The 27,981-nt window shown below is 39.5% G+C and overlaps 1 long non-coding RNA gene across 1 annotated transcript in view; it reads left to right on the top strand.

The window, feature by feature from the left end:
- The window catches only part of LOC311603330, a 30,811-nt gene extending 11,175 nt beyond the window's left edge, over positions 1 to 19,636 (top strand). Inside the window, exons 2-3 of the long non-coding RNA XR_014781050.1 lie at positions 17,499 to 17,560; positions 19,295 to 19,636. This is a non-coding gene — a long non-coding RNA (uncharacterized lncRNA). The remainder of the gene's footprint in view (positions 1 to 17,498; positions 17,561 to 19,294) is intronic.
- Positions 19,637 to 27,981: the final 8,345 nt, after the last annotated feature.

Here is a 27,981-nt window from a genome sequence, read left to right as displayed (position 1 = left end):
AAACTACACAGAGAAATCCGGTCTTGGAAACCCTTCCCCCACCCAAAACCAGCACAATCATTGAGCTTAGCAAGCATTTGAGTGGCTTGTAATATAACACATACTTAGTAAATATTGATGAATGAATGAATGAATGAATGAATGGCCTTGAATTGTGATGTTTGCTTAGTTTGTTAGAAATATCTCCTTAACTGAGTGCATTTGGTCTGGCCCTAGCAGGTGGAGTGACTTGAATCAGTCCTTACATTTTATCTACATTTTTAGTCAGCAGCTCCTATTGTTTAGGAAATCCAGATTTCCACTCCTGACCCAGCCATAAGCACTTATGGTTGGTTTTTTAAGAATACAATTCTGTGGTCCCCCCAACTTTTCATCCTATCTTGGTGATCACCTTAGACTTCTGGGGGGCTGAGACAACTTATTTCAAAAGGAATGCTTGAAAATGCATTCTTTTCCCTGTGGTTACAGCTAAGGAATTCTTTTCCTTACAGAGGAAGAGAGAATCCAGTTTAAATGAGTCGAGGAATACAGATTTCAGAGCTCTTGAGAATCTCGTTCGTTTAATATCTATTCTGAGGAACAAGGATTCAGACACAACCACTCATTGAGGATCTATTTACTGTCAGAGTGTAATTGGATTTTTATATAGCAGTTCATTTTGGTTGGGGGTGGGGACGGGAAGGTGATTACAAAGTAACAAACAAAATGTAGGTGATGGGACCTTTGATTTTTGTTTCATTTTCTCGCTTCTAGATTCTTAGGGACACTGGCAGCAACCCTTTATTTGCCACACTGGTTTTAGAAAACAAGGTATACAGTTCAACTACTTTTGCTGTGAATAATCCATTGAAGCCAGGCAGTACCACACCAGATTCATCAGCATTCACACAGAGGTTGCATCCTTACAGCTCTCTTTGAATTTGTGGGATGCATATATGGTCTGCCTCTTCTATAGAAGAAATATTTTCATTTTAGAATTCAACTTTTATAACCTTTGGCAACGTGTAGTATCAATGGCTCTTTGTTGTTGTTGTTTTTTTAAAAAAGTGAAACTGCAAGCTATCCCCAAGGATATGCAGGGCGTTGCTATGGCAACAGAAACTGCCTCCCAGCACCAGAAGAGAAGCCATGAATAAAAGATGGTGCTCTACGGACAACAGAATAGAAGAGGTTGTTTCGATCCTTCTAATACCTGAAATTTGCTGTTATTTTGTTAAATGCAAAATAAAAATCTTGGGGGGAAAGGCGCAGTTCACTAAAAGGATGAATTTCTGTATTGTACTTCAGATGTCACAAGGGGAAATCACATGCTTTCTGAATTGAGTTAGCACATGTGAGCAAGTCCAGAGACAGTCCACAATATTTTATTTATATATTTTCTGTTTAATTTTATACTCTGAATGAGTGGACTAAAGACTAATCTGTGAATCTGGAATACAAAGGATAGAAGTTTTATTCTGATCCAAAATAGACTTATCATTCCGTATTCAGGTACAAGTACACACTATGCAAACGACTGGACAAAACAAAGTGTCCTGATTTCATCTGGCTTTGTCTATCTAGTTATTTCATGCACAACCAGTTTGGTTCTGAGTTCTCATCCTGCTGGCTTCATGTTAAACTGCCTTTTTTGGAAATGATTAGAATAAGAATAAGAATAAGAATGAGGAGGAGGAGGAGGAGGAGGAGGAAGAAGAAATCACCTCTTTTTAAATGTTTATTTCCTAAATATTCAGAGCTAAATTAAATTACTGCCAGCTGCGTTGACTGTCTGAGCAAAGAGATTGTTATGGACTGAACTGTGTTTGGTCAGGATTTTTTTGTTTGCTTTAAAAATTTATTTTTAATTTATACATTCATTTTACATCCCAATCATAGCCCCCTCCCCTCCCCTCCTCTCAGTCCCTCCCTCCCACCCTCTTCCCCCATCCCTCCTCCCCTTGTCCTTAGAAAAGGGGAGCCTCCCCCACAAATCCATCCCAGTACATCAAATCACATCAGGGCCGAGCTCCTCCTCATCCACTGGGGCCAGGCAAGGCAGCCCCATTAGGAGGAAGTGATAGAAAGCATGCAACAGAGCCCATGTCATAGACAGAACCTGCTCAACTTACTAGGGGACCCATATGAATATCAAACCGCCCATCGGTTGCATATGTGTAGAAGGCCTAGGTCCAGTCCATGCATGCTCTTTGGCTGGTGCTTCCATCTTTGTAAGCTCCCTGGGTCTAGGTTAGCTGATTCTGTTGGTCTTCTTGCAGTGTTCTTGTCCCCTCTGGGTCCTTCTATCCTTCCCCCTACTCTTCCGCAGGACTCCCTGCGCTCTGCCTAACGCTTGGCTGTGAGTCTCAGTATATGATTCAATCAGCTGCTGGGTAGGACCTCTCAGAGGATGAGTAAGTTAGGCCCCTGTCTGTAAACATAGCAGAGTATCATTAATGGCGTCAGGGGTTGGCTCTCTCCCATGGGGTGGGTTTCAGGTTGGGCCAGGCATTGGTTGGTCATTCCCTCAGTCTCTACTGTATCTTTATCTCTGCACATCTTGTAGGCAGGGTAAATTTTGGTTTGAAGGTTTTTAGGTAGATTGGTGTTCCCTTTCCACCACTATAGGTCATGCCAGGCCAGAAGGTGGCCTCCCCAGTCTCTTGTCTCCCACTGCTAGGAGGCTTACTTAGAGTTATCCCCACATCCTCCTGTAGTCTAACTTGTTGCAGGTCTTCAACTTGTCTTAGTGATACCCTGCCCTAAATATCCCTTTGCCCTTTAAGCCCTCTAACCTTCCCTTCCCCCTCTCCCCACATCTGATCTCCCCTGGCTTGTTTCACTCCCCACATCCTCTCTTATCCTGTTCTTTCTCTACTTCCACTCCCACTGTCTATTCTATTTTTCCATGTGAATGACACTCAAGGAGGGCCTCCCTTGGGCCCTCTTAGTTGCTTAGCTTCTCTGGGTCTGTGAATTGTAATATATGGCTAATATCCTCTTATAAGTGAGTACATACTGTGCATGTCTTTCTGGTTATGGTTTACTTCACTCAGAATGATCATTTCTTGTTCCATCCATTTGCCTGCAAATTTCATGATTTCCTTGTTTTTAATAGCTGAGTAGTATTCCATTGTGTAAATGTACCACAGTTTGTTTATCCATTTTCGAATGAGGGACATCTGGGTTGTTTCCAGTTTCTGGCTATTATGAATAAAGCTGCTATGAAGTTAGTTGAACAAATGTCCTTGTTGTATAGTGGAGCATCTTTTGGGTATATGTCCAGAAGTGGTATAGCTGGGTCTTGAGGTAGTTACTATTTCCAATTTTCTGAGAAAGCACCAGATGGATTTCCAAAGTGGTTGTACAAGTTTGCACTCCCACCAGCAATGGAAGAGTGTTCCCCTTGACCCACATGTGCTATTGCTTAAGTTTTTGATCTTAGCCATTCTGACAGGTGTAAGATGGAATCTCATAATCATTTTGATTTGCATTTCCCTGATGACTAATGACATTGAGCTTTTCTTTAAGTGATTCTTGGCCATTCATGATTCCTCTGTTGAGAATTCTCTGCTTAGCTCTGTACTCCATTTTTAAGAATTGGATTATTTGGTTTGTTGGTGTTTAATTTCTTGAGTTCTTTATGTATTTTGGATATTAGCCCTTTGTTGGACACAGAGTTGGTGAAGATCTTTTCCCAATCTGTAGCCATTTTGTTCTGTGAAAAGTGTCCTTTGCCTAACAGAAGCTTTTTAATTTTATGAGGTCCCATTAATAATTATTGATCTTAGAGCCTGAGCTATTGGTGTTCTGCTCAGGAAATTGTCTCCTATGCCAATGAGTTCAAGGTTGGTTCCCACTTTCTCTTCTAATAGGTTTAGTGGTATTGGTTTTATGTTGAGGTCTTTGATTCACTTGGACTTGAGTTTTGCTCAGGGTGATAAATATGTATCTATTTGCATTTTTCTACATGTAGACATCCAGTTGGACCAATGTGCTGAGGATGCTTTCTTTTTTCCATTGTGTGGCTATGGCTTCTTTGTCAAAAATCAAGTGTCCATAGGTGTGTGGGTTTATTTCTGGGTCTTTGATTCAACTCCATTGAGCAACCAGTCAATTTCTATGCCAATACTATGCAGTTTTAAAAAATTACTATTATTCTGTAGTACAGGTTGAAGTCAGGGATGGAGATACCCCCCAGAGGTTCTTTAATTGTGTAGCTATGTTTTAGGTAATCTAAGTTTTTATTTTTCCACATGAAGTTAAGAATTGTTCTCCCAAAGGTTTTTGAAGAATTGTGTTGGTTTTTTATGGGAATTGCATTGATCTATAGATAGCTTTTGGTAAGATTTTTACTATGTTAATCTTACTGATCCATGAGTATGGAAAACCTTTCCATCTTCTGATATCTTCTTCAATTTCTTTTTCAGAGACTTGAAGTTCTTGTCATATAGGTCTTGCACTTGTTTGGTTAGAGTTACACTAAGATGCTTTATATCATTTGTGGCTATTGTGAAGGATGTTCTTTTCCTAATTTCTAAGATCTGTTTGTATTCAGGAGAGCTACTGATTTTTTTTGAATTAATTTTGTATCCAGCCACTTTGCTGAAGGTGTTTATCAGCTGTAGGAGTTCTCTGGTAGAATTTTGGGGATCACATATATATTATCTTATCATCTGTGAATAGGGATACTTTGACTTCTTCCTTTCCAATTTGTATCCCCTTGATCTCCTTTAGTTGTCTTATTGCTCTAGCTAGAACCTCAAGTGCTATATTGAAGAGATATGGAGAAACAGGGCAGCCTTGTCTTGTGGAATTTAGTGGAATTGCTTTGAGTTTCTCTCCATTGAATTTGATATTACCTATCAGCTTGCTGTATATAGACTTTATTATGTTTACCTATGGGCCTTGTATCCCTGATCTTTCTAAGACTTTTATCATGAAAGGGTGTTGTATTTTGTCAAAGACTTTTTATGTATCTAATGAGATGATCATGTGATTTTTTTCTTTCAGTTTGTTTATATGGTGGATTACATTGATGGATTTTCATATGTTGAACTATCTCTGTATCCCTGGGATACTACCTGATCATGGTGGATGATTTGCTATGTTCTTGGATTTGGTTTGTGAGTATTTTATTGATTAGTTTTGCATCAATGTTCATGAAGTAAACTGGTCTGAAATTCTCTTTCTTTGTTCAGTCTTTGTGTGGTTTAGGTATCAGGGTGACTGTGGCCTCATAGAATGAGTTTGGCAATGTTCCTTCTGTTTCTATTTTGTGGAATAGTTTGAGGAGTATTGTTATTAGTGCTTCTTTGGAAGTTTGGTAGAATTTTGTGCTAAACCATCTGGCCCTGGGCCTCTATTTCCTTAGTGGTTACAGGACTGTTTAAACTTTTTACTTGATCTTGTTTAACTTTGGTAAGTTAAATCTATCAAGACAATTGCTAATTTCGTTTAGTTATACAGGCTTCGGATTTCCTCAGGGTTTGTGTTATATTTTCCCTTTCATTTTTAATTTTGTTAACTTACATATTGTCTGTCTGCTGTTTAGTTTGTTTGGCTCAGGGTTTGCCTATCTTGTTGATTTTCTTAAGGAATCAGCTCTTGGTTTAGTTGATTCTTCGTACTATTCTTTTTGTTTCTAAGTTATTCATTTCACACCTGAGTTTGATTATTTCCTGCTATCTACTCCTCTTGAGTGTGTTTGCTTCCTTTTGTTCTAGAGCTTTTAGGTGTGCTTTTAAATTGCTAGTATTAGAACTCTCCATTTTTTTCTAAAGGCACTTAGTGCTGTGAACTTTTCCCTTAGTACTGCTTTCATTGTGTCCCATAAGTTTTAGTATGTTGTGCTGGTAGACTAAAGTAACTCCATTTTGCTTAAAATTTTCATTTCTTTATTTGGATGACCTACTCTTGAACTCTGGATCTAGAAAAGCCCACAAAAGATACATTTGGCACAGAGATATAGAATAATCAATCAGCTGTAAAACAGAAAAGTTTTAAAATGCCGGATGTTCCCCCACATCTCCTAAAAAGTTATTCCTTAGAAGTTAATTGCCTGTGGTTTGATACTGGACTTGTATGGGACAGATACAAATTAGTTCAAAGGACAATCAGCAGGATGCTTTCCAAGCTAGAAACCCACTTACCTGCTTTCTTGCTTACTGCAATCTATAAAAGTTCTTTCTTACTTATACTCAGCTCACACATGATCCACTGTGGTGGTAATATTATGGGCCTAGCTTAAGCTGAAAATAAAAGACCCTTGTGGGTCGCATCCATATCAGCTCCTAGTGTTCATTGGGGTTTCATTAAAACTCGGCACAATAGTGCCTTCATTTTCATTGAATTATAAAAGGTCTTTAATCTCTTCCCTGAACCAGTGGTCATTGAGTAGAGAGTTGTTCATTTTCCATGAGTTTGTAGATTTTCTTTTGTTTCTGTTGTTATTAAAATATAGCTTTAGTCCATGGTGGTCTGACAAGATACAAGGCGTTAGCTCAATTTCCTTGTATCTGTTGAGGCTTGCTTTGTGACCAGATATATGGTCAATTTTGGAGAAGGTTCTGTGAAGTGCTGAGAAGAATGTATATTCTTTTGTGTGGGTGAAATGTTCTATAGATATCTGTAGGTCCATTTGATTCATGGCTTCTGTTAGCTTCATTATTTCTCTGTTAAGTTTCTGTCTTGATGACCTGTCCTCTGGTGACAGTGGGATGTTGAAGTCTTCCACTGTTAATATGTGGGCATCAATGTATAATTTAAGGTTTAATAATGTGAGTACCCTTGTATTTGGGGCACAAATATTCAGAATTGAGATGTCATTAGTGGATTTTTTCCTTTGATGAATATGAAGTATTCTTCCTCATCTCTTTTGATTAATTTTGGTTGAAAGTCTTTTCTATTAGATATTAGAATGGCTACTTCAGCTTATTTCTTGCGTCTGTTTGCTTGGAAAACCTTTTTCCAGCCCTTTACTCTGAGGTAATGTTTATATTTGTTGCTGAGGTGTGTTTCTTGTATGCAGCAGAATGATGGTTCCTGTTTAGTATGTTAACCTATGTCTTTTTATTGTGGAACTGAGTCTGTTGATATTAAGAGATATTAATGAAGAATGATTGCTAACTTCTGTTATTTTGATGGTGGTGGTTCTGGTGTGTTTGTGTGTTTCTCTTCTTTTGATTTTGATGTAGTGGGCTTATTAATTTTCTGTGTTTTCTTGGATGTAGTTTATCTACTTTGGTTGGTGCTTTCCTTCTAGTATCTTTGTAGTGCTGGGTTTATGTGTAGATACTATTTAAATTTGGTTTTGTCATGGAATATTTTGTTTTCTCCATCTATGGTGATTGAAATTTTTACTGAGTATGGTAGTCTGGTCTGACATATGTGGTTTCTTAGGGTCTGCAGTACATCTGTCCAGTCCTTTCTGGCATTTAGAATCTCTGTTGAAAAGTCTGGTGTGAATCTGATAGGTTTGCTATTATATGTTACTTGACCTTTTCCTCTTGGAACGTTTAATATTTTTTCTTTGCTTTGTACATTTAGTGTTTTGATTATTATGTGATGAGAGGATCTTCTTTTCTGCTCATATCTATCTGGTGTTCTTTAGATCTTTTGTATGTTTATAGGTATCTTTTTTGGTTTTTTGTTTGGGGAAATTTTTTTCTATGATTTTGTTGGAAATATTTTCTGGGCCTTGGAGCTGGGAATAGTCTCCCTCTATTTCAATTATTCTTAGGTTTCATCTTTTCATAGTGTCTTTGATGTTTTGTGTCAGTAATATTTTAGATTTAACATGTTTTTGGGCTGTTGTATCAGTGTCTTTGATTTCTACATTTGAGATTCTTTCCTCTATTTCTTGTACTCTGTAGTTCCTGTTTTCTTCCCTAAGTTTTCCATCTCCAGGATTTCCTCAATTTGTGTTTTCTTTGTTGTTTTTATTTCCATTTTCAGGTCTTGGATTATTTTATTTATTCCCTGTTCCTGTTTGTTTGTATTTTCATGTATTTCTTTAAGTGATTTATTCATTTTCTCTTTAACGGGCTCTATCTGTTTGATTGTATTTACCTGTATTTCTTTAATAACTTTATTTGTTTCCTCTTAAAAGGCCCCTATTATCTTCATAAGCACAGATTTAAGGTCATTTTCTTGTGTTTCAGTTGTGTTAGGGTATCCAGGGCTGCTTGCTATGAGATAATTGGGTTAGGAGGTGCCATATTACTCTGGCTTTTGTTGATTGTGTTCTTACCCTTGCCTTTAGCCATCTGGTTGTCTCTGGCATTGGATGGTTGATGCTGGTGCCCACTGGATTTCTAAAGGGTGCTGGAAGAGCCCAGGGCAGGAGGCTGGATATTCTTGGAGTAGCCCTACTTGGGATGGTAGGTATGGTTGTGGCCTGGCTGCTGGATCTTAGGGAATAGCCTGCCTTTCTCCTCAGGTGGTTGTGTCTCAATTAGACCCAAGGAAGGGGATTGGAGTAGGGGGTATCTAGTCTTGAGGACTGGCACTGGGAGTGCTCGTTTTATCAGAGGAGCTGTGGGAGTAGGAAGTACCCCCCACTCTCTTGCTTAGTGGTCTCTGAGATCAAAGTGTCCATATGCCATTGGCATTGCTCCAACATCTTTGAGATCCCATATGCTCTTGGGGTCTGGATGGTCTCCTCAGGGAGATGGGTAGAGCTGTGTACTAGAGGCTGAGACTGGTTCCCTGAATCCTGAGAGTTGGGTAGCCAGAGGCTGGAACCCTGTGCCCCTGGAACTCAGGAGCTTTCCTTCAGTGGTGGGAATGGCTAGGTAACCAGAGGCTGGAACCACTTGTTCCTGGCACCCATGAGCTCTCTTCTCATCTGGTAAACAGAGACTCTGGTGTTTTTGAGTTTATATCATGGTCCCTTGCTTGCTCTGCAGTCACTGTGGCCCTGCTAACTGGACACATACTTGCTTTGCTTGGAATTATCCTGTCAAAGCTCTAACCTCTGGTGTCACTGTACTTGGATATGTACATGGCCTACATGAAATACTAAGGTTAAATATCGTGATCCAATAAAACTTGTGTCCATAGAAGAGGAGTGTTTCAGTTGGTGTGCTACCTGGTGGAGATGCCAAGATACCAGAGGTGAGAAACACATAGAAAGGTTAAAAATAGGATGTCAGCATAGTTTAGAACTGGGGCTGAGTGCCAAGCCCTACATTGCTTCATGAACATCACCAAACGCTGAAAGAATTGTTCCTGAACCTGTGGTGCCTCTCACCCTACACTGTTTGATGTGTACTTCTTTGTTTATTATGGTGAGTTCCAGTGCAATGAGAATACACAACCATTTGCCCACCAGAGAGTAGACCCTTGCTAGAGACTGACCAAGCTGATTCCTTTTCTTAGACTTCCTGAACTGTGAGGAAATATATTTCCATTGTTTTTATGGCAGTCTGAGCTGAGTAATGTAGGAATGAAAATTCTTAGTATGACTTTTTTTTTTTTAACTCAAAATGCAGCTCTCACGACCCTTCAGTCTTTTCTATGACTTTTACTATTGTCAACTTGGCAGAATCAAGGCTCTAAAGGTTATTTATTCACCCACCAAATGTGTGCTTATAAAAGGTATCGGCTATGTAAGAGCTTAACAAAATGTAGTAGCTTGTTTCTGAGCTTCAGTTGAATAGACAACATTTTGGAAGGATGTTTAGTAGTAATATAAAAATGCATTTTGGGAATGGAGGGATGGCTCAGCACTTCAGAGTCTTTCCTGCTGCACCAGATAATTTGAGTTTAATTTCCAGCCTCCACATAATGGCTCACAACCACTTGTAACTCCAGTTCTAAGGGACCTAAAAACCTTTTTATGGCTCCTGAGGGCATACATATGGGGCACATATGGACAAGCAGGAAAACCCCCTTATACATACAATTAATTAGTTAAAATATTTTTACTTTATTTTACACGTACTCCTTGGGTGTTTTGCCTGCATGTCTATCTGTGCTCCTTGTGCAGAGGTCAGAGGAGTGAGTGAGTCAGATCTTTGGAACTGGAGTTACAGGCAGTTGAGAAACACTATATGCTTTCTGGAAATCAAATTCACATCCGTTGGAAGAGCAATACCTTCTCTTAACCACTGAGCCATCTCTCCAGCCCAATAAGTGTTTAAAAAAATAAATTTTGGATAATAATTGTCAATACTTCAAGGAAATATTTTGTTCTTTTTGTTGTTCCTATTGGTGATTGAACTCAAGACTTAATGCATGCTGGTCAAGTGTTTTGCCACTGAACTACATCTCTTAGAGTTAAATGCCTCTTATTCTTTTTAAAAAATATATTTTATTAATTTATTCATATTACATCTCAATTGTTATCCCATCCCTTATATCCTTCCAGTCCTCCCTCCCTCCCATTTTCCCCTTACTCCCCTCCTCTATGACTGTGACTAGGTGGACTTCCTCCCCTGTATATGCTCATAGGGTATTAAGTCTCTTCTTGGTAGCCTGCTATCCTTCCTCTGAGTGCCACCAGGCCTCCCCATCCAGGGGACATGGTCAAATATGGGGCACCAGAGTTCATGTGAAAGTCAGACCCCACTCTCCACTCAACTGTGGGGAATGTCCTGTCCATTGGCTAGATCTGGGTAGAGTTTCTAAATTTATTGCATGAGTTGTCCTTGGTTGGTGCCATAGTTTGAGCAGGACCCCTGGGCCCAGATCTGCCCATTATAGTGTTCTTCTTGTAGGTTTCTAGGACCCACTAGATTCTTCTATTGCCTCATTCTCCCATGCTTCTCTCACTTAGAGTCCTAATAAGATGTCATCCCCTCTGTCCCAGTTTCCTGGTAAATGAAGACTTTCATGGGACATGGCCCTTGGGCTAGTGTCCAGATATGAGTGAGTATATACCATTTGACTCTTTCTGCTTCTGGGTTAATTCACTCATTATGATCATTTCTAGTTCAATCCATTTGTCCACAAATTTTGGGAATTCCTTGTTTTTAATAGCTGAGTAGTATTCCATAGTGTAAATGTACCACAGATGCCTCTTATTCTTGTTAAGAGTTTTATTCTTGTTGAGTGGTGGTGACCCACACTTTTAATCCTAGCACTTGGGAGGCAGAGGCAGGCATATATCTGTGAGTTCAAGGCCAGCCTGGTCTACAAAGAGAGTTCCAGGATATCCAGGGATACACAGAAAAACTCTGCCTTGAAAAACCAAAAAAAAAAAAAAAAAAAAAAAAAAAAAAAAAAAAAAGAAAGAAAGAAAGAAAGAAAGAAAGAAAAAGAGTTTTATTACCCTTGAGCTGCTTCCACAGAATTTTTTTTTTTGTAAAAAGCCTCTAGAAATTTTTTTGTAAGACATATATTCAGTCTAGCTTGTTATATGACTTGCCTCTTCTCTTTCTAAAAAAAAATTAATTGAACACGAGCACCATGGAGGTGTTGATGATGATGATGACCACTATTATTATTGGGTGCCTATGTGTCTGTGTAGGTCAGAGGACAATTTTGCTGGGTTAGTTCTTTCCTTCTACTTTTACATGGGGTCCAGGGCTTGAATTCATTTCATCCGGCTAGCACAGCAAGTGCTCTTATCTGCTGAGCCATTTTGTGACAAAATGGAGGCTCTCTGCCTACTTTTAAAACTATGTTGATAATGACTGGTGAAGACACTGGTGAGGGACATGGGTAATTTATCTCTTCTAAATTTTATATAATAAGCACTTATTACTTTAATAATGAAAAATAATAAAGTTAAGAAATACAAGGTATTAGAGGAACTTATCAAAATTCTGTCTTTCAAGGAGAACTTGATGTGGTTTGAATAAAATATATTTGTACCATAAAGCTGGGCAAGCCAGGAATTAGAACTGTAAAAGTATCAAAAGAAGGAGGAATTAGATGCCCTAATGATGAGACCTAATATAGTTGGGTAACTGAACAGTAAATTTAGTCCTGAGCTTCCGGACAGTCAAGAAAGGGAGCCATGGATTAGAGAATTCTCATTATCTGATCAAAAGAAAGGACAGCAGTGCTCTTTGAGAGAAAGGTTTTTCCTTGACAGATGCCTGAGACTAATGTGCCACTGTACATTTCACTTGTGTAACACATAAAAGAGTATTTTATATGCTTCTAATATAGAGATAATGTCTGGGACTCGGGGCCTGTTGACATTGGTAAATGCCGTCGGTCACTTTTCTGGTGTAGCTAGTTTCCCTTCTTTTGTTGACCACCTGCTTCCCTCAATGGAACTGCTTATCTTCCAGCTTAGTACTTAGTTTATGGGACCCACAGTTATAGTGCATCGTTAACCAAAGCCAAGCCAATGAAAAAACAGGCCTGAAAATTTTCTAAGGTGAAAAGTCCATTTTTTCTATCAGACAAAAGTAACATAAAAATATAATTATCTCAGCCAAATGGAATTTTTTTTCTCTTTGGTACTTGAGAAAAATAAGGAGAAGCCCAAATGTGTGTGTAGAAATAGTGAATAGACAGGAAGTTCATACCTCTTGGGTTGGTGGGAACTTCTATGGCAGTGGTTCTCAACCTGTGGGTCATGACCCTCTTGGGTAACTGAATGACCCCATCACAGGGGTCGCCTAAGACCATGGGAAACCACAGAGATTTACATTATGATTTATAACAGTAGCAAAATGATAGTTATGAGGTATCAATGAAAATCATTTTATGGTTGGGGGTCACCATGACATAAGGGCCTGTACTAAAGGGTCCCAGCATTAGGCAGGTTGGGAAGCACTGTGCTATGGTTTCTGCAATGGACTTGCCCTTCCCTCATGGCACAGACCAACCTGATCTAGATCATCCTGCATTGAGGCTTTATCCCTAGGTGATTCTAGATTGTGTCACACTGACAATTAAAACTACCTGTCAAAAATGCCCAAGGGAATTTACTTTAAGAAATTTGTTTTCAGGAAGGCAAGATCACCAGAAAAGATGAGCACCAGCACAGCAGGCTGTTACTCCCCTATATACTGGGCGTTGCTAAGGTTTGAGACTAATGCTGAAAGAGCACTTGGGAAGTAAGCTCGTGTGGCACTCTACGCTTATGCAGGAATAGACGGTAAAATACTGAGTTGACAGAACAAATCTCAGGCATAAGCTTTTGGACTTCAGGGCCTTCGGCCGAACTGATGGGCAAACACTCACAGTTGAGCTTTTCTGATGGGCGATAATGCGAGTATATTACTGAAGGCACGAATGCTCTGGACTGTAGTTGAACAGACAATAAAGGTGACATTATTATCATTTTTAAGGAATTTAAACTTATTTTAAAAATTGCAACATATAATTCACATAGCACAATTGTGAAATTATGTAGTTTTATTAATACATTCATAGTGTGCAACCATCACCACTAATCCCATCATGTCTTTCATAATTCACATTTTAATATTTATTTATCTTTTAGGCTAGCATACAAAAAGTTTTATTATGGCATTGTCTAAATATGTGTCATTAGATTTGCTCTCATTTGTTCTGTTTCCTACTCCCTTCTCCTATGTCCCCTGCCCTCCTCTGGCTAGGACGCTAACTCCTTCCTGCCCTCATGTCACATGCTTTCCATCCCCCGATCCTTCCCAACGCCGTGTGTTCACCTCCCCTTCTCTCTTGACTTCCTTTTCTAGTTTAATGTCCCCCTCCACACACATACAATGCTGCACATACAGTCTTGGCTCACCTGAGAGGATGTACATCGTACCTGCCTTTTTTCTCAATGGCTTTCAGTTGTCTCCAGGTCCTTGCAAATGACATAGTTTTATTATTCTTTAGAGCTGATTTAAGTTCCATTCTTCACAGATACCACAGTTTCTTTATCCATTTATCTAGGCTGGTTTCATTTCCTTGCTATGATGAACAGGCAGCAATAAATGTGGATATACGAGCATCTCTGTAGTGTGTTCACTTAGTCTCTTTTGGGTATATACCCAAGAGTAGCACAGTGGAGTCACAGGGTACTTCTATTTTCAGTTTTGTGAAAAACTTCCATGTTCATTTCTGTCATGATTGCACATATTTACACAACCACCAGCATTGAATAAGCATTTTCTTCTTCCTACATATCTGCCAGCATTTATTGCCTGTTGTTTTCTTGATGATAGCCATTCTGACTGAGGTGAGATGAAGTCATAAAACATTTTAAATTTGCATGCCCCTGATGTCTAAGGATGCTGAGTACTTTTTGGGTGCTCTCTCTCTCTCTCTCTCTCTCTCTCTGTGCGTGTATGTGTGTTCATGTGTATGTGTTTGTGTGTGCCTGTGCGTTCATGCAGACATCAAAGGAAGACACTGGGTGCCCTCCTTGATCTGTCTGTTTTATCACTGGGGTGAAAGGCACATGTACAACAACAATTGGCTTTTTAAATGAAGGCTCTGAGGATTTGAACTCAGGACCTTGTGATGCACGCTCTCTTACAGAGCCATGTCCCTAGCCCTTGAGTACCTCCCCTCAACTATTTGCTGGCCATTTCTTCTTCTGAGAACTGTCTACTACTTCATGAACTCATTGGTTGATTAGATGATTTGGCTTTTTTGGTGTTAAGTTTTGCAGGTGCTTTTTGGTTATACTGTGATGTGATGTGGTGTGTGTGTGTGTGTGTGTGTGTGTGTGTGTGTGTGTGTGTGTGTGCATATGTGTGTGCACATGTGCATGTGTGTGAGAGCACACATGACATTGCTGATATTGGATGTCTTCCTCTATTTCTCTCCACTTTATTTTTGAGGCAGTGCCTCTCACTGACCTTGGCGAGTACCATTTCAGCTAGACTGGCTGGCTTAGGGTCCTCTTGGGATGTGTCTATCTCTGCCTCTCAGGGCTGGGATTGCAGGTGAGCATCATTGTGTCTAGTCCTCTTGGGATGTGTTTATCTCTTCCTCTCAGAGCTGGGGTTTTATATGAACATCATTGTGCCTAGTCTTCTTGGGATGTGTCTATCTCTGCCTCTCAGGGCTGGGGTTCAGGTGAGAATCATTGTGTCTGGTCCTCCTGGGATGTGTCTATCTCTGCCTCTCAGGGCTGGGGTTGCAGGCGAGCATCATTGTGTCTGCCTTTTACATCGGTGCTGGGAATCTGAGATCCAGTCCTCAGACTGGACAGTGAGTACTGAGCCATCTATCCAGCCCTAAATGTTGATTATGTATACATACCCCAGATAATAATATATCCTAGCTATTACTTATCCTATCTTAGATCCATTATCTATCTATCTATCTATCTATCTATCTATCTATCTATCTATCTATCTATCTATCCATATCTGTCTGATGTAAAATGGCAAAGTGGCTAAGATTTTTTCCCATTCTGTAGACTGTCTCTTCATTCTGATGATCATCTCAATGTTGTGCAGAAGGTTTTTCTTTTCTTCTTCTTTTGTTTTTTAGTCATGTAATCCCATTTATGAAACTTTGAATTTTTCCCCTATGTTATTGGAGCCCTTTTCAGAAATATCTTGTCTGTGCCTAGATTTTGTGGTATTAACCTATGTTTCTCTCTAGCAGTTTCAAAGACATAAGTCTTATGTAAAGTCTTCAATCCAGTTTGAGTAGATTTTTGTGTAGTGTGAAGTATTAAGGATCTTATTTCACTCTCTACATGTGACGATTTTCTTAGCATCATTTGTTATTGAGTCTGTCTCTTCTTCATTGTATATTTCTGATGCATTTATCAAAAATCAGGTGACTTTTAAGTGCATAGGCTTGTTCCTGGGGTCTTTGTTCTCGTCCATGTGCCTATAGGTCTATCAGTGCCATGTGTTTGTTACTATGGCTCTATAATATAGTTTGAGGTTAGGCATTGCAATATCATGATGTCATCAGTACTGCTCATCCGCTAAGGGCTGCTTTGAATATTAGTTATTTTTTAAATGCATTTGGGCTTTAATATTAATTTCAGATATTTTTTTCTAGTTCTGTGAGGAATGTCCATGGGATTTTGATAGCAGTTGCATTAACTTTGTAGAGGTTAAATGTAGCCTGTTTTCATAATATTAATTTGTCAGTTATGATTATGAAAGGTCTTTCTGTCTCTTGGTGTTCTTTGATTTCTTTCTCCAATGTCATCAAGTTTCATAGTGCAAATCTTTCACCTCTTGGAACCTCACACTGGTAACACTTGCTACCATTTTCTTTCTTCCCATCCTTTGGCAACAATGATTCTGTCTATGTTAATCTGTATATGAATGCAATAAATATATGTGATTTTTGGGTCTGACTCTATTCACTTAGCATGTTTTCAAGATTGAGCCATGTGATGGCAGGGGTTGGTACTTATGTTTTGATATGTATAGACCGATATTAAGTTGTAATTAAAAATAACTTTTAAGTCAGCATACAAGGTATGGGTTTTATTATGCCATTATATATATGTGTGTGTGCATCATTATGCTTCATCCTACTTCAACACGATATGATTTCATGTGAGTAGGTGTACTTGATTGTGCTTATTCCTGAATAAGGATTGCCTGGCTTGTAAATGGAGGTGGGTCACTGAGTTCCCTACAAGTGGGGCTCAAGTTTTACTCAAGAGGCTTCTTCAGATCTGCTCAAGTCTTCTAAAGTATTTTTCTGAGACCCTAGGGTAGCTTAAGATGGATACAGCACATCGTCGGAGAAAAAGACTTGAACTCTACATTTTTCTGTGTGATGTTCTGATACCTGTAACCTCCGTGACTTCCCAGTGAATTATATATCCACAGAGCGAGCTGCTTTTTGGACAAGTTTCTTTAGAAGAGTCTCAAAGTCAATGTGTCTGAAATGGAGTTCATTATGTATTCCCGGAATCATCTGTAGCTCTTCATTTCCTCTCTGGTTGTAGGTTGTTTTTACCCATCTAGTCTCCCAGTTCAGGAACCTGGGAGTCATCTTGGATTTATCCCTTTCCTTTATTTCTAATATACAGTTGCTTCCTTGTTTAAACACATGTGTGCTTTGTCTTCTCCATCTCTGCAACCTCTGCTTTTGGTTATTTCTCAGAAGATTAGGTGATTAATGAATTATCAAATATTTGTTGAGTGTCTGTTATATGCCAAATACCGTGCTAGGTTCTGAGGACTCCGTAGCAAGAAGGATCAACTCTCCCAGATCTCAGGAAGCTCAGAATCTAGGGGCTGTTGCCACACATCTTAGCTGATCTCGCTGCCTCTAGAACATGTGTGTGGTTCACCTTGTATGGTACTTTGAGTTCTTTCTTAGTTCTTAAAGTTGAATTTATTTATTCTCCTTTAATCCTTTATACCACTGTTTGCTTAGACCTTGAAAGCCCTCATTCCCTCTCAGAGCTCCTCACGAATCTCCTAATCTCTATGGGTATTCCTAATGAAACATACACACCTAAAAGTTCAAAGCTAACATCTCCAAATAAGAGAAAACATTTTTTGTTTGTCTTGCTGAGTCTGAGTTATCTCACTCAGAATGAGTTTTGTCTATCTATATCTGTTTACTTCTGAATTTTATAATTTTTTATCAATGGATGAATAACATTCCATTGTGTAAATATTTATCACATTTTTATTATCTGTTCATAGATTGATGGGCATGTAGCTTATTTCCTGGCTATCATGAATAGAGCAGCAATGAACATGGATGAGTAGGTATCTCTATAGCAGGAACAGGAAGAGTTAAATTGGTGTGGGAATGGGTGGACATGGAAGAATATAGAATACCAGGAGAAATAAAAAACACTAAAGACCCTTTGAACAAATCATATGGAAATGTATTACTGTCTGTTGATGCTTTCTAAAGTACATATTATAGCTACAAATATATAGATATATACACACATGTGCATACACACATATATAAAGATATTCAAAATGGACTTACCATTTTGAATGCATCAATACCCTTATTAGACACCACAGCTAACAAATAGAAAGGCTGGTAACAGGAATAGGTTACTTCTTTTAGAGTTATTGGCTAGTGAGTTCCCATAGACCTCTAAGGATGGCAGTTATAGCCAATGCTCTTGGTTACTTTCTAGAAGCTGATGGTAAGACCATATTCCAGAAAACATAGCATAGCTGAGTCATAGAATGTGGAAATATCAACTGGTACTGGCCAGGGAACTTTCGTAGTGATGAAAGATCCTGTGCATACTACTGAAGAAAAGTATTACCAATCCTGCCCAGCTGTGAGTCTTGTGACCAAGACTTATGACTGGTCTGGCAAAAACACACCCTGGTACAACGGTGGCACAAACATCATAAAAGGAACCAATCAGTTTCTGATTGGATTTAAGGCATGCTCCACAAGCTGTAACCCATACCTGGCCGTATGATGGTTAGCTAGACACATCATAGGCCCTAGGAGAGAATCCACTATTATTATTCTCCTAACTGGCAGTAATAGTTAAATCAGCTCCTAAGGAGTTACCCACTATTCCTTTAGATGAGTGTGTCTCTCAACCCTCATCAGAGAAGATTCTATTCACAGTGGATGGTGATTAACTCAGGGACTCACAACTGGTCAAGGGGCAGAGAATAAAGGATTTTGGAATTTCCAGCCCTAGTTAGACATCTACATCTTATCCCCTCTTCACTGCACTCAGGGATCATTGCGGAAGAGGGGGAGGAAAGAGCGTGAGAGCCAGAGGTGGTGGATGCACACAGGAAATCAGCGTGGTTTTGGACACAGCAGGTCAACCACACACATGTACTCACATGACAACATTCATAAGACCCACGCAGACCCAAGCCAGACCAACTCCTAACATGAAGAGGGGAGGTGAGAGCGAAGCCCCACTCCTAGCTGAGGGGCTCTTGGTCATTGGTAGCTGCTGCGTACGGAAGAGTCAGTTTTCTGGAAGAGTATGGCCACTGGTATGTTGAGCACATTTCAGTGGAAGGACACACATCCAAGAATATGTGGGTAGTACTCATTGGACTTGGAGGGTATGAAAAAGAGGATGACATGAAGTTGGGGGGTCTTGGAGGAGCACGTGGACGGGGTGAATATAATCAAAACATGCTGTACAAAATTCTAAAAGAATTAATACAATTACTTAAAAATTAAAAAAAGATGCAGCAACACATTGTATTATGGTCTTATTATGTCTTGCCCTGGAGATTTGCAAGTAAAATATCATGAAGACCAAACAGTTGATTTGTGCGTCAGTTCCACCCGACAAACTGGGGGGGGGGGAGGGCTTACAATTACATGAGGCACAACATTCAGTGGCTCAATAAATACTTTACAGCATATGTATACGTGTATACATATAAAAATATAAATATGTATTTTAGGATTGGCATATAAAACATTGTCCTTCATTATATTATTTTCAAATGAAATTTACTTCTGCTGCCTCTCTCTCTGCTTTTAGGGTAGTGCAAGAGGAAGATGACTAGTGATCTTCTCAATATCAGCGCGTGGAAGCTAGCTAGATTACATCTCAGTGTTTTGCTGTCATTGGCCCATGTGCTTAAGGAAACCATGGTTGTGGGTTTGGTACGGTGGCATATGCCTTTAATCCTGCATTAAAAGAGGCAGAGGCAGGTGAATTTCTGTGAGTTTGAGGAGAGACTGGTTTACATGGTGAGCTCCAGGCTAGCCAGGGCTACATAGTAAGACCCTATCTCAAAACAAACAGCCAAAGCCAACAAAAGCTCAGTTTGTAAATTCTAGACGTAAAATGATCACAAATCTAGACAATAGCCATTACTTATGAAGCAACTGATTGCTAAAATTCATAGCAATATCAAAATAAAATTTCTTTGTAGTAAAACTAACCATTTGCATGGAAATGTCGGTATCTTTTGCGTTTAGTATTTTCTATTTCCATCTGTTAGCTTCTCAGAGGAGTAGGATGGCCACATACATGGATACCTAATCATGAGAGCCTGTTCTGGTCTAGTTTAATTGTTCTATTGAAAAGCTGTAGATGTGGGAAATACTCTTTGTCTGAAGTGCTAACTGTGTTATGGAATACTCTGTAATCTTGTTAGAGATTTCTGCAGTTCCTGGTAGACGAGCTTCCCCTAGCTCCAGCCCCTGTCCAGGGCCCCACCCAGGAACAGAAACATCTCAGGGACATCTAACGATTGTCGTGTGGTTCTTTTACAACAGTTCCTAACTGTATTTTGGAAAAGAGAATGTATGACTAGAACATCTGCCTATTGTTTGTACACAATACTATTTAAAAAGATGTTAAAGGAGTTGATTGTAAAACTTTACTGAAGGTGTATAGTAAATTTATAGATGTGAAGTCTATAAATGACTTGTTAATGTCATTCTTCCCAAATTAATACATACACTTGATTTATCCAATATTTCTTTTTTCTTTTTTTTAAATTTTAAATTTTATTTTATTAATCTATTCTTATTACATCTCAGTGGTTGTCCCATCCCTTCTCCCTCCCTCCCATTTTCCCCTTACTCCCCTCCCCTATGACTGTGCCTGAGGGGGACCTCCTCTCCCTGTATATGCTCATAGGGTATCAAGTCTCTTCTTGGTAGTTATCCAATATTTCTAATAGTTTTTTCCTTGAGACTTGACAGGCTGGAACCAAAATCCATGGGAAATAATAAAGCACTAAGAAAAACCAAATAATCAAATAATAATTTGTGTGAGTCTGTACTATCGTATGGTAGCATTTCATATGAACTGATAATAAGGAAGTGGTACAGGCTGGGATGTATCTAGTGCTTGGGCAGGATTGTGAAACCTTGGTTTCAGTTGTTAGCGTGCATGTACACACAAGAAAAAAGTGCAATGTTAGTTCAAGGAAAGACAATTACACTAGCTATACTTGAGCTATTGATACATAACATATGTATTAACATACATCGATAAAAATTATAGGCCATTTAATAAACTGTAACGTCAAAATTATCTACCTATAAAGAAAAGATTTGGATATCTATTTGACCCCCAAACCCTAAATCCTAGAAGAATTAAAGAGGAGAAAACTGGATTTGTTTCTTTGGATATTTTTTGGAACTTTGTGATAAGGTCTTGGTATGTAGCTGTAGCTGGCCTAAAACTCTCTCTGTAAAGGCTGGCCTCTAACTTTTGGCAATCCTCCTGCCTCTATCCACGGAGTGCTGGAATGACAGGTGTGCAATACCCATATCTGGCTTAGAGGACACTAGCCCTCAACTGTAACCAGGATCAAGCTCCTTTCCAGAAAACCTGCATAGTTTTGTTTCTTTCTGCTCCACTTTCTGCTCTCCCTCACTATGAACCTGGTAGAGATGACAAACCTGCCAGGGCCTGTGTGCTATGCTTTTTTATTTTTTTTTAGCCAAATAAAATGTCTCCCATAGTTCCCTTTATTTAGTACTGTTCAGACTTGATTTAATGATATTGTTTTATTAGGTTAATGCAATAAAATTTTGTTAAAAGTTGTGTAAAAACTTAAAACTAGTTGCAAATAATTAAATGACTTTTCATTATTTGTGTACCCATGCACACGAGCACACAAATTCATAGACATTGCTTTCTGAATTATAGGATTTGGATATTCAAAGGAATACTTATTTTTTGTTTATGTTTGACCTGCCATAGGTTGAAGGAAATGATTAAAAATTTCTTACAACTATGTTTTTTGTTGTTGTTGTTTGTTTATTTGACTTTGCAATTTACTGTGTTTTATAATACATTTGGAAGCAAGGCCATTTGCTGAGTGAGAAGACACTAAATTGAGTGGGTCATTGTGGTGTATGTATATATGTCTATATCTATAGTATATACACTATATGTATATGTATATATGTGTGTGTGGTGTGTGTGTGTGTGTCTGTGTGTGTTTGATCTTTCAAGACAGGGTTTCTCTGTGTAGCCCTGGCTGTCTTTGCAGTTCCTCCACCAGGGGCTGGCGAGCAGACTCAGTGGGAAAGGGTGCTGGGCAGCAAGCCTGATGACCTGAGTTTAGTACTTGGAACCTATGTGGTAGAAGGAGAGAGAACGGGCTCCTGAAAGTCGCTCTCTAACGTCCGCATGTGACAGCTGCGCGTGTGTGTTCCTCTGTGTTTCCTGCAAAGAAATAACAAATGTAAAAAGAAAAAAAAAAAACAGAAAAATCTCCTCCACAAAGTAACCTGTCTATTACTTTTGGATTCAGCTTCGCTCAAACTTTGAGGACCTGGACAGAATTCTGGGATGTTCCTTGCCAGAGTAAAACACTAAGAGGCTCTAGCTAAGTGTCTGATGGAGTCTTTGCTCCTCCCAGAAGCCCCATGAGCTGCGCCTCCATCACCTGACTTGGAGGGTTATGTCATGTCTACACATGTCAAAGCATCATACAGATTCTATCGATATGTACCTTATAAGTAACAGAGAAATTAATTGAAATAAAACATTTTTAAATCCGTATGTTATGAAAGTATTTTATGCCTAAGAGGCATAAGCCATTAAGGAAAATAAGCATGCTAGTTGCATTAAAACTTCTAAGGAGCATCACAGAGTTAAAACCCAGTCATTTTGAAAAGATAGTTGTGATATAGTGTCTAAAACTGAATTTATTAACTCTTAGTGAAAAATATCTTCAAACATCTTTGTTCTCTCTATGGGTGAAGAATCCTATTATCTAGCCTAGGTCAGTGGCTAATAGATGGAATAAAGTGAAGGCAAAATCAATGTGAAAAAGGAAAGCATTTCGCAAAATGGGCAAATGTTATAAATAGTCAGGCGATAGAAGAAACCCCAATAGTTAATGTGCAAAAAATACCTTCAAGAGATAAGGTATACATAAGCCAAGGCATTCCTTCAGGGTGAACTGGCCAGTGTTTTAAACATTTGGTCATGCACAGCATTACAGGAAAGTGTGAGAGGAGTGTTCATGGGCGAGGAAGCACTGGGCAGAGCCGACAGAGTGCTATTCACTTTATTTCCAAGTGTCTTAAAAACCTATAATATCTTATTATCATTGCTTTATGGTGTCAGTGGTCATTTGACTGTGTCAGGACTACACATTTACTTCATGTAACTAGTAGCATGCTTTTCACTATGTCATGTACTTCTGGACATAGACCTGGAATCATTTCATTTGGCCAAAGCCTTTTAAATAGTTAAAAAATATATGAAGAGATGAAGGCTTGCTGTACTCCCCAGCCCGGCCCCGAGCACCTGGGTTTGAGCTCCCCAGGAGCACGACTGTAGTACACATTGCTGTGCCCAGCTGAACACTTACTTTAGATTGGGTCTTTGGTAGGAAAGTCTCCTGGATTCTATTTTCCTGAATATGCCTTTGTTTTTCTTTGTGGAAGATATTTTTGCTAAGTGTATGTCAAGTTGGAAGTGATTTTCCTTCTGTGCTTAGAGAAATCAATCCGTTTTGTTTGGTTTCATTGTTTTCTATTGACAAAGCTAATAACTGCCTTATTGTTGTTTCCTTAAAGCCAATTCGTCTTTTCTCTCTGCTTTTCAGTTGTCTTTGTTAGTTTTAAGCAGTCTTGCACAATGCATTTAAGTGTGGCTTTCTTGGTATTTAATCTGCTCGCGTTCAAAGAGCTTCTTAAATCCGTAGTTTGAGATCTTCTGCCAGCGTTTGCAGCCTCTCATCCAGGTCTGCCGCATTCTTGTCAGAACCTCTTCTCAGAAGCCCCAGTTGTTCACATGGTGACGCGCTCTACACGTTTCTTGAGCTCTTTTCATTTCTTCCCATGAAATTGATATCAGTTGTCACCTTGGTCAGATCTGGAATCACTTGGGTGGGACCTGTGGGCTTGCCTGTGGAAGATCACAGTAATTGATATGGGAAGACTGGGTGGCATTATTTTCTGGGCTGGGACCTTGCATTATATAAAAGGAGAAAGTGAGCTCGCTGAGCACAGATACTTAGTCTTTGTTTCTTGGCTGTGGATACAACATGACTAGTCTGCCATTGTGACTTCTCCACAGGCTGCACTGGACTGCAACACTGAACTGAGGCAAAGTAATTAACCCTCCATTCCTTAAGCTGCCTTTTTTGGGGGGGGCAGGTATTTATCACAGAAACAGGAAAAGTTGCTAATGCTAGCTCTTGCTCTCACTCTTGCTCTTTCTGATAGGATCTAGGCTGGTCTCAAACTCATGGTGTGCCGGAGGATGGCCTCGAACTCCTGTTCTGCTTTCTTCCACCTTCCAAGTGCTGGGATTATAGATAGGTATGCACTACCACACAACTTCTTTGTGTGTATTTGTGGTGTATATATGTGATGTATGCACATGTGTGTGATGTATGCACGTGTGTGTGTGTGTGTATGTGTGTGTGTGTGTGTGTGTGTGTGTGTGTGTGTGTGTGTGTATGTTAGTACAAATGCAGAGGCCAGAGGAGGTCACTGAGTACTCTCTTTTATCACACTCTGCCTCAATCTGTTGAGGCAGGTTGTGCCCTTGAACCTAGAGCTTAATGTTTTTTGTCTATGTTAGCATCCAGAATCACCCAATGATTCTGTTTCTGCTCCCCACAGTGTCGGGGTGGCTTGCTGTGTGGGCGCTGAGGTCGGAACCCTAAATTCATAAACACTGTACCTTTTCCTTCTTCCTCTTTTTCTTAAAACTTTGTTTTGCTTTAGGTTTTTTTTTGTTGTTGTTCTTTTGACATAGGGTTTAGCTGTATAGTCCTCACCTAGAACTTACTGTGCAGCCTAGACTGTCCTCCAGCTTTCGGCCCTCCTGTTGCCTGTCTGCTGATGCTGGGATTAGAGTCATGCGCCATCACATCTAGCCTGTGCTGGTCACGTCCTTTTACTCCCTGTGTCTGGTTAGCTGGGTGGGAATGGAGCAGAGGTACATACTGGCCTCCCACCCTCTACGGTTCACCGGCAGCGCCTTCCTTTCCTTTCTAAAATGTGTACTATGACTCTACCTGCTTCTTGACCTCATGTAAACTTTGAAAGTTCTGATCAAAACAGTTAACTGAGTTTCAGAACCTAACAAACACCTTCCATTCAAACCTCGTCCTATTTGAAATTATGCTATGAGCTCAAAATGGACCACAGACCAAAATACAAAGCCTGAATCTGTAATGGGAATGATCAAAACAAAACAAAAGCAAGATTTAGATACAACACTGTACCAAATTTGATGCTGATCTTAATCAAAATTTTAAACTTCTGTTTTTCAAAAGAAACTGTGACCAGGCATATTAAAAGGATTTGGCTGTTCCAACTGCTGTTGAGGAGGTGGAGCAACTGGAACTGTCCTGTATGCTGGTGGGGGATGATGTGTGTGTGTGTGTGTGTGTGTGCGTGCGTGTGTGTGTGTGTGTGTGTGTGTGTGTGTGTGTAATAGTATGAACACTAAAAAAATCAAATATATTTAGCCTATAACACAAGAATTTTAATTCTAGGTATTTACTCAAGAAAACAATGAAAAAACGATCCATACAAAGACTTGTATACCAATATTAATAGCAGATTTGTTTAGTTAAAGTCTTCTAGACTTATTTTATAGGACGCTCATGTGGTTTTGTTTGCATATATATATGTGCACCCTGTGTGTGCATGATGCTTTTGGCAGCTCAGAAGAGGGCATCAGTCCCCCTGGAACTGGAGCCATGGATGGTTGTGAGCCACTGTGTGAGTTTGAAAACTGAACCCAGGCCCTTTGCAAGACCAATAAGTGCTCTCAGCTGCTGCACTGTCTCCCCAGCCTCAGCAGCTTTGTTGATGATAACAAAAAGCATTTATAATTCAAATGTCCATCAGCCACTGAATGAGAAATTCAGTTGCTGTATAACCGCACAATGGGAGAGTAATAAGCACCAAGCAGCTATCAGCTATCGACAACTGAGTAACATGAATGACTTGGAAAATAATTATGCTGAGAGAAGAACCAGACTAAAAAGAGTATAGATTATGTAAGCCAATCCATATAGAACTCTAGGAAATGTAAAGTAACCTACAGTGATTGTAAGTACATTAGTAGTTGCCCAGGGATGAACTGGACCCAGAATGGGAAGGAAGGATTATAATGGTGGAAGGAGAGACTGGTAGGAGCGATGGCTGTGGTCTTTTTAACTACAGGCATTATTTTATCCTTGTGTACATGCATTAGCAGTTACCACTCTAAGAAAGTGAAATCATTCAGTCTCAGTTAAGCATCAATGAAACTAAAAGAGAAAATCAATTAACTTAGACATTTATATGTTAAATAATAGGCTAGTGATTTTAAGGAAAATAACCAAATAAACCCAAAGTTAAATGAAAAGTCTATCTCTAAAGAGTTAAAGTTGTCACCAGAGAATGCTCCACTAGTTTGAAATGTTTCTTGTGTCTTTTCATTTGGAAATATATAAACGACTAGAAAAAAATACTCAATACGCATGCCAAGTTGAAGGTGATTAACCTCTGACCTCTTTACATCATTTAATTTGTTTCATTCCCAGTCCACCTGATTTGACTCTTGTGTTCACACAAGGCAGAGGGCTTTGTATGAATCCCAATCAGTCAGAGTTGTTGGGATAAGCAGCCTGGGTCTGAGTTTTCATGTATGAAAAATGTATGCGATCAACAGAAAATAAAAAATTCCTTTCGTCTCTGTTCAGGACAACTTAGTAATTATTACGACATTTGGAGGAGGTGCTGTGTGCCGAGCTTGTTTAGATTACTTTTATTTTCACTAGCTAGGAAGCAAGAGTGACTTCAGGCATAGGTGGTGCATCACAGCAAGCTGGCTGCATTTTCTGCCGAGGGTACAGAGACTGAAAACAAATTGCCCACAGATTGAAATAATTTCCATGGGGTCACAGATGCCAACAGCATCTTTCAGAATTGGTTTATCTCTTTCATGATGTTGTCTAGCTATGAAAGCGAGCCTCACACAAAGCACGTTTGAAGCTGTTCGAGGGCCACTGGGAGCTGTTAGCTGCGTGTTATTCTTTTATATTATTCCTCTTTTCCATCAGTGTGATCACAATCATCACTGTCATCATTAAACACTTACTGACTGTAGAATATTCAAAGGTTAAAAAGAAAGACACCAACTTCACTTTATAACAGCTTGAATTTAAAGGTCTTCTATACAGTTTTGTTTAATCACGTGCCATGGTTAGACGAGGTGAAAATCAGTAATTCTCACGTAAGCAATAGAAACATATTAAAATTTTGCTTTGCGAAGCAATTTCAGTGCCACAGTTATTGGTTGATGTCCTTGGCTGTGGAGGAAGTCCTTCTACAATCTTCCCACCTTTGTTATAGAAAGCCAATACAAAGTTTCTTCAAAGGGAGACGATACTTGAGGCTTTATTTTCATAGAAACTGATTATTATGGGGAAACACCGTGACAAGTGGTTTTCTGATTCCTGTAGGAGACCTCGAAAGAACACACAAACTCTTAGGGGAACAGAACTAGTCTGTCACCTCTTTCCCACCTAACACAAGTACACACATTCATTCAACTATGGGGATGTAGAAGCTACTGTCTAGGTGTATGCAAATGCATGTGTGATGATCACTTTCTTTGGTGGGAATAGGACAGAGTGGAGGTATGATATGGATAGTAAAGGGGGTGTGGGGGCTCCCAGCTTGATGCCGGGAGAGAGAGGTGAGGTCTGAAGGGCTTTCTGGAGGAGGCGGTCCTTCGGCTGAGATCCGAAAAATAAGAAGACTTTAAGAACACACAATGGGTAAAGCAGTGAAGGGAGGCTGAGAGAGAGAGAGAGAGAGAGAGAGAGAGAGAGAGAGAGAGAGAGAGGGAGAGAGAGAGGAGAATAGCTTTACATACCTGCAGAAGTGAATGTTCTCGTTTAGCCGGGATACAGACCGTATGGAGGAGTGGTGAGAAAAGCAGCTGAGGTAGAGACGAGGGCCAGAGAAAGGCTGTGTACAAGGTCCCCAGGGAGACACTAAGTAGTCCCAGCAGAGGATTCACCTTTTAGGATTTCACTAAAGGACTACTGCCCAGTGAGAAGAAAACTAATCAGATTTGGAAGATTATTTATGAAATATTGTAACGAAAAATTGCCAAATATATGAATGTTAGCCAACACTGTGGTTTATTTAGGCCATTTAAGACGTATGTTTTGGGTGGTATTAATTCTGTTTCATTGCTTCATGGCCTTTGAAATAGACTCACATATATGTCTG

The sequence above is a fragment of the Acomys minous genome (genome assembly GCF_964271855.1).
Source record: "Acomys minous genome assembly, chromosome: 8".
Lineage (NCBI taxonomy): Eukaryota > Metazoa > Chordata > Mammalia > Rodentia > Muridae > Acomys > Acomys minous.
Note: the sequence above shows the minus strand (reverse complement) of the source record. Positions and strands in the feature narration are given on the sequence as shown.